The 7,500-nt window shown below is 57.3% G+C and overlaps 23 non-coding genes across 23 annotated transcripts in view; all 23 read right to left on the reverse strand.

The window, feature by feature from the left end:
* The window catches only part of LOC137178572 (5S ribosomal RNA), a 119-nt gene extending 7 nt beyond the window's left edge, over window positions 1–112 (reverse strand). The window contains exon 1 of the ribosomal RNA XR_010927148.1: window positions 1–112. This exon is cut by the window's left edge and continues 7 nt beyond it. This is a non-coding gene — a ribosomal RNA (5S ribosomal RNA).
* Window positions 113–330: 218 nt separating this feature from the next.
* On the reverse strand, window positions 331–449 carry LOC137178573 (5S ribosomal RNA). Its single transcript, XR_010927149.1, has one exon. It is a non-coding gene; the product is annotated as a 5S ribosomal RNA (ribosomal RNA).
* A 210-nt stretch (window positions 450–659) lies between these two features.
* Window positions 660–778, reverse strand: LOC137177928 (5S ribosomal RNA). The gene has a single exon (XR_010926543.1). It is a non-coding gene; the product is annotated as a 5S ribosomal RNA (ribosomal RNA).
* Window positions 779–996: 218 nt separating this feature from the next.
* On the reverse strand, window positions 997–1,115 carry LOC137178574 (5S ribosomal RNA). The gene has a single exon (XR_010927150.1). It is a non-coding gene; the product is annotated as a 5S ribosomal RNA (ribosomal RNA).
* A 218-nt stretch (window positions 1,116–1,333) lies between these two features.
* Window positions 1,334–1,452, reverse strand: LOC137178575 (5S ribosomal RNA). The gene has a single exon (XR_010927151.1). It is a non-coding gene; the product is annotated as a 5S ribosomal RNA (ribosomal RNA).
* Window positions 1,453–1,670: 218 nt separating this feature from the next.
* On the reverse strand, window positions 1,671–1,789 carry LOC137178576 (5S ribosomal RNA). The gene has a single exon (XR_010927152.1). It is a non-coding gene; the product is annotated as a 5S ribosomal RNA (ribosomal RNA).
* A 218-nt stretch (window positions 1,790–2,007) lies between these two features.
* Window positions 2,008–2,126, reverse strand: LOC137178578 (5S ribosomal RNA). Its single transcript, XR_010927153.1, has one exon. It is a non-coding gene; the product is annotated as a 5S ribosomal RNA (ribosomal RNA).
* A 218-nt stretch (window positions 2,127–2,344) lies between these two features.
* On the reverse strand, window positions 2,345–2,463 carry LOC137178579 (5S ribosomal RNA). The gene has a single exon (XR_010927154.1). It is a non-coding gene; the product is annotated as a 5S ribosomal RNA (ribosomal RNA).
* A 218-nt stretch (window positions 2,464–2,681) lies between these two features.
* On the reverse strand, window positions 2,682–2,800 carry LOC137178580 (5S ribosomal RNA). Its single transcript, XR_010927155.1, has one exon. It is a non-coding gene; the product is annotated as a 5S ribosomal RNA (ribosomal RNA).
* Window positions 2,801–3,018: 218 nt separating this feature from the next.
* LOC137178581 (5S ribosomal RNA) lies at window positions 3,019–3,137 on the reverse strand. The gene has a single exon (XR_010927156.1). It is a non-coding gene; the product is annotated as a 5S ribosomal RNA (ribosomal RNA).
* Window positions 3,138–3,355: 218 nt separating this feature from the next.
* LOC137178582 (5S ribosomal RNA) lies at window positions 3,356–3,474 on the reverse strand. Its single transcript, XR_010927157.1, has one exon. It is a non-coding gene; the product is annotated as a 5S ribosomal RNA (ribosomal RNA).
* A 210-nt stretch (window positions 3,475–3,684) lies between these two features.
* Window positions 3,685–3,803, reverse strand: LOC137178584 (5S ribosomal RNA). Its single transcript, XR_010927159.1, has one exon. It is a non-coding gene; the product is annotated as a 5S ribosomal RNA (ribosomal RNA).
* Window positions 3,804–4,021: 218 nt separating this feature from the next.
* LOC137178585 (5S ribosomal RNA) lies at window positions 4,022–4,140 on the reverse strand. Its single transcript, XR_010927160.1, has one exon. It is a non-coding gene; the product is annotated as a 5S ribosomal RNA (ribosomal RNA).
* A 210-nt stretch (window positions 4,141–4,350) lies between these two features.
* Window positions 4,351–4,469, reverse strand: LOC137178586 (5S ribosomal RNA). The gene has a single exon (XR_010927161.1). It is a non-coding gene; the product is annotated as a 5S ribosomal RNA (ribosomal RNA).
* Window positions 4,470–4,687: 218 nt separating this feature from the next.
* On the reverse strand, window positions 4,688–4,806 carry LOC137178587 (5S ribosomal RNA). Its single transcript, XR_010927162.1, has one exon. It is a non-coding gene; the product is annotated as a 5S ribosomal RNA (ribosomal RNA).
* A 218-nt stretch (window positions 4,807–5,024) lies between these two features.
* LOC137178588 (5S ribosomal RNA) lies at window positions 5,025–5,143 on the reverse strand. The gene has a single exon (XR_010927163.1). It is a non-coding gene; the product is annotated as a 5S ribosomal RNA (ribosomal RNA).
* Window positions 5,144–5,361: 218 nt separating this feature from the next.
* On the reverse strand, window positions 5,362–5,480 carry LOC137178589 (5S ribosomal RNA). The gene has a single exon (XR_010927164.1). It is a non-coding gene; the product is annotated as a 5S ribosomal RNA (ribosomal RNA).
* Window positions 5,481–5,690: 210 nt separating this feature from the next.
* Window positions 5,691–5,809, reverse strand: LOC137177991 (5S ribosomal RNA). The gene has a single exon (XR_010926604.1). It is a non-coding gene; the product is annotated as a 5S ribosomal RNA (ribosomal RNA).
* A 210-nt stretch (window positions 5,810–6,019) lies between these two features.
* Window positions 6,020–6,138, reverse strand: LOC137178590 (5S ribosomal RNA). Its single transcript, XR_010927165.1, has one exon. It is a non-coding gene; the product is annotated as a 5S ribosomal RNA (ribosomal RNA).
* A 218-nt stretch (window positions 6,139–6,356) lies between these two features.
* Window positions 6,357–6,475, reverse strand: LOC137178591 (5S ribosomal RNA). The gene has a single exon (XR_010927166.1). It is a non-coding gene; the product is annotated as a 5S ribosomal RNA (ribosomal RNA).
* Window positions 6,476–6,693: 218 nt separating this feature from the next.
* Window positions 6,694–6,812, reverse strand: LOC137178592 (5S ribosomal RNA). Its single transcript, XR_010927167.1, has one exon. It is a non-coding gene; the product is annotated as a 5S ribosomal RNA (ribosomal RNA).
* A 218-nt stretch (window positions 6,813–7,030) lies between these two features.
* Window positions 7,031–7,149, reverse strand: LOC137178594 (5S ribosomal RNA). The gene has a single exon (XR_010927168.1). It is a non-coding gene; the product is annotated as a 5S ribosomal RNA (ribosomal RNA).
* A 208-nt stretch (window positions 7,150–7,357) lies between these two features.
* LOC137178596 (5S ribosomal RNA) lies at window positions 7,358–7,476 on the reverse strand. The gene has a single exon (XR_010927170.1). It is a non-coding gene; the product is annotated as a 5S ribosomal RNA (ribosomal RNA).
* Window positions 7,477–7,500: the final 24 nt, after the last annotated feature.

The raw sequence follows: 7,500 nt of genomic DNA on the forward strand, positions 1-7,500 counted from the left end.
AGCACCTGGTATTCCCAGGCGGTCTCCCATCCAAGTACTAACCAGGCCCGACCCTGCTTAGCTTCCGAGATCAGACGAGATCGGGCGTGTTCAGGGTGGTATGGCCGTAAGCTGTCCAAGGTACCACGCATGGGCCTTTTAGGGATGTCGCTCGTCAGACGCGCCTTCAACGCCCAGGCGGCAGCTGCGCTGAGAGCGTTCCGATCCGTTCCTCCGTCGGAGAAATACCAGAGAGTGGGACTCCCGCGCACAGTTCTGCAAAGACACGGAGGAAAACCAGAGAGGATCCCTACGTTAAACACGGCAGGAGCTTGTGGAGAAAAGTGAAAAAGCTTACAGCACCTGGTATTCCCAGGCGGTCTCCCATCCAAGTACTAACCAGGCCCGACCCTGCTTAGCTTCCGAGATCAGACGAGATCGGGCGTGTTCAGGGTGGTATGGCCGTAAGCTGTCCAAGGTACCACGCATGGGCCTTTTAGGGATGTCGCTCGTCAGACGCGCCTTCAACGCCCAGGCGGCAGCTGCGCTGAGAGCGTTCCGATCCGTCGGAGAAATACCAGAGAGTGGGACTCCCGCGCACAGTTCTGCAAAGACACGGAGGAAAACCAGAGAGGATCCCTACGTTAAACACGGCAGGAGCTTGTGGAGAAAAGTGAAAAAGCTTACAGCACCTGGTATTCCCAGGCGGTCTCCCATCCAAGTACTAACCAGGCCCGACCCTGCTTAGCTTCCGAGATCAGACGAGATCGGGCGTGTTCAGGGTGGTATGGCCATAAGCTGTCCAAGGTACCACGCATGGGCCTTTTAGGGATGTCGCTCGTCAGACGCGCCTTCAACGCCCAGGCGGCAGCTGCGCTGAGAGCGTTCCGATCCGTTCCTCCGTCGGAGAAATACCAGAGAGTGGGACTCCCGCGCACAGTTCTGCAAAGACACGGAGGAAAACCAGAGAGGATCCCTACGTTAAACACGGCAGGAGCTTGTGGAGAAAAGTGAAAAAGCTTACAGCACCTGGTATTCCCAGGCGGTCTCCCATCCAAGTACTAACCAGGCCCGACCCTGCTTAGCTTCCGAGATCAGACGAGATCGGGCGTGTTCAGGGTGGTATGGCCGTAAGCTGTCCAAGGTACCACGCATGGGCCTTTTAGGGATGTCGCTCGTCAGACGCGCCTTCAACGCCCAGGCGGCAGCTGCGCCGAGAGCGTTCCGATCCGTTCCTCCGTCGGAGAAATACCAGAGAGTGGGACTCCCGCGCACAGTTCTGCAAAGACACGGAGGAAAACCAGAGAGGATCCCTACGTTAAACACGGCAGGAGCTTGTGGAGAAAAGTGAAAAAGCTTACAGCACCTGGTATTCCCAGGCGGTCTCCCATCCAAGTACTAACCAGGCCCGACCCTGCTTAGCTTCCGAGATCAGACGAGATCGGGCGTGTTCAGGGTGGTATGGCCGTAAGCTGTCCAAGGTACCACGCATGGGCCTTTTAGGGATGTCGCTCGTCAGACGCGCCTTCAACGCCCAGGCGGCAGCTGCGCTGAGAGCGTTCCGATCCGTTCCTCCGTCGGAGAAATACCAGAGAGTGGGACTCCCGCGCACAGTTCTGCAAAGACACGGAGTAGAACGAGAGAGGATCCCTACGTTAAACACGGCAGGAGCTTGTGGAGAAAAGTGAAAAAGCTTACAGCACCTGGTATTCCCAGGCGGTCTCCCATCCAAGTACTAACCAGGCCCGACCCTGCTTAGCTTCCGAGATCAGACGAGATCGGGCGTGTTCAGGGTGGTATGGCCGTAAGCTGTCCAAGGTACCACGCATGGGCCTTTTAGGGTTGTCGCTCGTCAGACGCGCCTTCAACGCCCAGGCGGCAGCTGCGCTGAGAGCGTTCCGATCCGTTCCTCCGTCGGAGAAATACCAGAGAGTGGGACTCCCGCGCACAGTTCTGCAAAGACACGGAGTAGAACGAGAGAGGATCCCTACGTTAAACACGGCAGGAGCTTGTGGAGAAAAGTGAAAAAGCTTACAGCACCTGGTATTCCCAGGCGGTCTCCCATCCAAGTACTAACCAGGCCCGACCCTGCTTAGCTTCCGAGATCAGACGAGATCGGGCGTGTTCAGGGTGGTATGGCCGTAAGCTGTCCAAGGTACCACGCATGGGCCTTTTAGGGATGTCGCTCGTCAGACGCGCCTTCAACGCCCAGGCGGCAGCTGCGCTGAGAGCGTTCCGATCCGTTCCTCCGTCGGAGAAATACCAGAGAGTGGGACTCCCGCGCACAGTTCTGCAAAGACACGGAGGAAAACCAGAGAGGATCCCTACGTTAAACACGGCAGGAGCTTGTGGAGAAAAGTGAAAAAGCTTACAGCACCTGGTATTCCCAGGCGGTCTCCCATCCAAGTACTAACCAGGCCCGACCCTGCTTAGCTTCCGAGATCAGACGAGATCGGGCGTGTTCAGGGTGGTATGGCCGTAAGCTGTCCAAGGTACCACGCATGGGCCTTTTAGGGATGTCGCTCGTCAGACGCGCCTTCAACGCCCAGGCGGCAGCTGCGCTGAGAGCGTTCCGATCCGTTCCTCCGTCGGAGAAATACCAGAGAGTGGGACTCCCGCGCACAGTTCTGCAAAGACACGGAGGAAAACCAGAGAGGATCCCTACGTTAAACACGGCAGGAGCTTGTGGAGAAAAGTGAAAAAGCTTACAGCACCTGGTATTCCCAGGCGGTCTCCCATCCAAGTACTAACCAGGCCCGACCCTGCTTAGCTTCCGAGATCAGACGAGATCGGGCGTGTTCAGGGTGGTATGGCCGTAAGCTGTCCAAGGTACCACGCATGGGCCTTTTAGGGATGTCGCTCGTCAGACGCGCCTTCAACGCCCAGGCGGCAGCTGCGCCGAGAGCGTTCCGATCCGTTCCTCCGTCGGAGAAATACCAGAGAGTGGGACTCCCGCGCACAGTTCTGCAAAGACACGGAGGAAAACCAGAGAGGATCCCTACGTTAAACACGGCAGGAGCTTGTGGAGAAAAGTGAAAAAGCTTACAGCACCTGGTATTCCCAGGCGGTCTCCCATCCAAGTACTAACCAGGCCCGACCCTGCTTAGCTTCCGAGATCAGACGAGATCGGGCGTGTTCAGGGTGGTATGGCCGTAAGCTGTCCAAGGTACCACGCATGGGCCTTTTAGGGATGTCGCTCGTCAGACGCGCCTTCAACGCCCAGGCGGCAGCTGCGCTGAGAGCGTTCCGATCCGTTCCTCCGTCGGAGAAATACCAGAGAGTGGGACTCCCGCGCACAGTTCTGCAAAGACACGGAGTAGAACGAGAGAGGATCCCTACGTTAAACACGGCAGGAGCTTGTGGAGAAAAGTGAAAAAGCTTACAGCACCTGGTATTCCCAGGCGGTCTCCCATCCAAGTACTAACCAGGCCCGACCCTGCTTAGCTTCCGAGATCAGACGAGATCGGGCGTGTTCAGGGTGGTATGGCCGTAAGCTGTCCAAGGTACCACGCATGGGCCTTTTAGGGATGTCGCTCGTCAGACGCGCCTTCAACGCCCAGGCGGCAGCTGCGCTGAGAGCGTTCCGATCCGTCGGAGAAATACCAGAGAGTGGGACTCCCGCGCACAGTTCTGCAAAGACACGGAGGAAAACCAGAGAGGATCCCTACGTTAAACACGGCAGGAGCTTGTGGAGAAAAGTGAAAAAGCTTACAGCACCTGGTATTCCCAGGCGGTCTCCCATCCAAGTACTAACCAGGCCCGACCCTGCTTAGCTTCCGAGATCAGACGAGATCGGGCGTGTTCAGGGTGGTATGGCCGTAAGCTGTCCAAGGTACCACGCATGGGCCTTTTAGGGATGTCGCTCGTCAGACGCGCCTTCAACGCCCAGGCGGCAGCTGCGCTGAGAGCGTTCCGATCCGTTCCTCCGTCGGAGAAATACCAGAGAGTGGGACTCCCGCGCACAGTTCTGCAAAGACACGGAGGAAAACCAGAGAGGATCCCTACGTTAAACACGGCAGGAGCTTGTGGAGAAAAGTGAAAAAGCTTACAGCACCTGGTATTCCCAGGCGGTCTCCCATCCAAGTACTAACCAGGCCCGACCCTGCTTAGCTTCCGAGATCAGACGAGATCGGGCGTGTTCAGGGTGGTATGGCCGTAAGCTGTCCAAGGTACCACGCATGGGCCTTTTAGGGATGTCACTCGTCAGACGCGCCTTCAACGCCCAGGCGGCAGCTGCGCTGAGAGCGTTCCGATCCGTCGGAGAAATACCAGAGAGTGGGACTCCCGCGCACAGTTCTGCAAAGACACGGAGGAAAACCAGAGAGGATCCCTACGTTAAACACGGCAGGAGCTTGTGGAGAAAAGTGAAAAAGCTTACAGCACCTGGTATTCCCAGGCGGTCTCCCATCCAAGTACTAACCAGGCCCGACCCTGCTTAGCTTCCGAGATCAGACGAGATCGGGCGTGTTCAGGGTGGTATGGCCGTAAGCTGTCCAAGGTACCACGCATGGGCCTTTTAGGGATGTCGCTCGTCAGACGCGCCTTCAACGCCCAGGCGGCAGCTGCGCTGAGAGCGTTCCGATCCGTTCCTCCGTCGGAGAAATACCAGAGAGTGGGACTCCCGCGCACAGTTCTGCAAAGACACGGAGGAAAACCAGAGAGGATCCCTACGTTAAACACGGCAGGAGCTTGTGGAGAAAAGTGAAAAAGCTTACAGCACCTGGTATTCCCAGGCGGTCTCCCATCCAAGTACTAACCAGGCCCGACCCTGCTTAGCTTCCGAGATCAGACGAGATCGGGCGTGTTCAGGGTGGTATGGCCGTAAGCTGTCCAAGGTACCACGCATGGGCCTTTTAGGGATGTCGCTCGTCAGACGCGCCTTCAACGCCCAGGCGGCAGCTGCGCCGAGAGCGTTCCGATCCGTTCCTCCGTCGGAGAAATACCAGAGAGTGGGACTCCCGCGCACAGTTCTGCAAAGACACGGAGGAAAACCAGAGAGGATCCCTACGTTAAACACGGCAGGAGCTTGTGGAGAAAAGTGAAAAAGCTTACAGCACCTGGTATTCCCAGGCGGTCTCCCATCCAAGTACTAACCAGGCCCGACCCTGCTTAGCTTCCGAGATCAGACGAGATCGGGCGTGTTCAGGGTGGTATGGCCGTAAGCTGTCCAAGGTACCACGCATGGGCCTTTTAGGGATGTCGCTCGTCAGACGCGCCTTCAACGCCCAGGCGGCAGCTGCGCTGAGAGCGTTCCGATCCGTTCCTCCGTCGGAGAAATACCAGAGAGTGGGACTCCCGCGCACAGTTCTGCAAAGACACGGAGTAGAACGAGAGAGGATCCCTACGTTAAACACGGCAGGAGCTTGTGGAGAAAAGTGAAAAAGCTTACAGCACCTGGTATTCCCAGGCGGTCTCCCATCCAAGTACTAACCAGGCCCGACCCTGCTTAGCTTCCGAGATCAGACGAGATCGGGCGTGTTCAGGGTGGTATGGCCGTAAGCTGTCCAAGGTACCACGCATGGGCCTTTTAGGGATGTCGCTCGTCAGACGCGCCTTAAACGCCCAGGCGGCAGCTGCGCTGAGAGCGTTCCGATCCGTCGGAGAAATACCAGAGAGTGGGACTCCCGCGCACAGTTCTGCAAAGACACGGAGGAAAACCAGAGAGGATCCCTACGTTAAACACGGCAGGAGCTTGTGGAGAAAAGTGAAAAAGCTTACAGCACCTGGTATTCCCAGGCGGTCTCCCATCCAAGTACTAACCAGGCCCGACCCTGCTTAGCTTCCGAGATCAGACGAGATCGGGCGTGTTCAGGTTGGTATGGCCGTAAGCTGTCCAAGGTACCACGCATGGGCCTTTTAGGGATGTCGCTCGTCAGACGCGCCTTCAACGCCCAGGCGGCAGCTGCGCTGAGAGCGTTCCGATCCGTCGGAGAAATACCAGAGAGTGGGACTCCCGCGCACAGTTCTGCAAAGACACGGAGGAAAACCAGAGAGGATCCCTACGTTAAACACGGCAGGAGCTTGTGGAGAAAAGTGAAAAAGCTTACAGCACCTGGTATTCCCAGGCGGTCTCCCATCCAAGTACTAACCAGGCCCGACCCTGCTTAGCTTCCGAGATCAGACGAGATCGGGCGTGTTCAGGGTGGTATGGCCGTAAGCTGTCCAAGGTACCACGCATGGGCCTTTTAGGGATGTCGCTCGTCAGACGCGCCTTCAACGCCCAGGCGGCAGCTGCGCTGAGAGCGTTCCGATCCGTTCCTCCGTCGGAGAAATACCAGAGAGTGGGACTCCCGCGCACAGTTCTGCAAAGACACGGAGTAGAACGAGAGAGGATCCCTACGTTAAACACGGCAGGAGCTTGTGGAGAAAAGTGAAAAAGCTTACAGCACCTGGTATTCCCAGGCGGTCTCCCATCCAAGTACTAACCAGGCCCGACCCTGCTTAGCTTCCGAGATCAGACGAGATCGGGCGTGTTCAGGGTGGTATGGCCGTAAGCTGTCCAAGGTACCACGCATGGGCCTTTTAGGGATGTCGCTCGTCAGACGCGCCTTCAACGCCCAGGCGGCAGCTGCGCTGAGAGCGTTCCGATCCGTTCCTCCGTCGGAGAAATACCAGAGAGTGGGACTCCCGCGCACAGTTCTGCAAAGACACGGAGGAAAACCAGAGAGGATCCCTACGTTAAACACGGCAGGAGCTTGTGGAGAAAAGTGAAAAAGCTTACAGCACCTGGTATTCCCAGGCGGTCTCCCATCCAAGTACTAACCAGGCCCGACCCTGCTTAGCTTCCGAGATCAGACGAGATCGGGCGTGTTCAGGGTGGTATGGCCGTAAGCTGTCCAAGGTACCACGCATGGGCCTTTTAGGGATGTCGCTCGTCAGACGCGCCTTCAACGCCCAGGCGGCAGCTGCGCTGAGAGCGTTCCGATCCGTTCCTCCGTCGGAGAAATACCAGAGAGTGGGACTCCCGCGCACAGTTCTGCAAAGACACGGAGGAAAACCAGAGAGGATCCCTACGTTAAACACGGCAGGAGCTTGTGGAGAAAAGTGAAAAAGCTTACAGCACCTGGTATTCCCAGGCGGTCTCCCATCCAAGTACTAACCAGGCCCGACCCTGCTTAGCTTCCGAGATCAGACGAGATCGGGCGTGTTCAGGGTGGTATGGCCGTAAGCTGTCCAAGGTACCACGCATGGGCCTTTTAGGGATGTCGCTCGTCAGACGCGCCTTCAACGCCCAGGCGGCAGCTGCGCTGAGAGCGTTCCGATCCGTCGGAGAAATACCAGAGTGGGACTCCCGCGCACAGTTCTGCAAAGACACGGAGGAAAACCAGAGAGGATCCCTACGTTAAACACGGCAGGAGCTTGTGGAGAAAAGTGAAAAAGCTTACAGCACCTGGTATTCCCAGGCGGTCTCCCATCCAAGTACTAACCAGGCCCGACCCTGCTTAGCTTCCGAGATCAGACGAGATCGGGCGTGTTCAGGGTGGTATGGCCGTAAGCTGTCCAAGGTACCACGCATGGGCC

Source organism: Thunnus thynnus, chromosome 24 (genome assembly GCF_963924715.1).
Source record: "Thunnus thynnus chromosome 24, fThuThy2.1, whole genome shotgun sequence".
Classification (NCBI taxonomy): domain Eukaryota; kingdom Metazoa; phylum Chordata; class Actinopteri; order Scombriformes; family Scombridae; genus Thunnus; species Thunnus thynnus.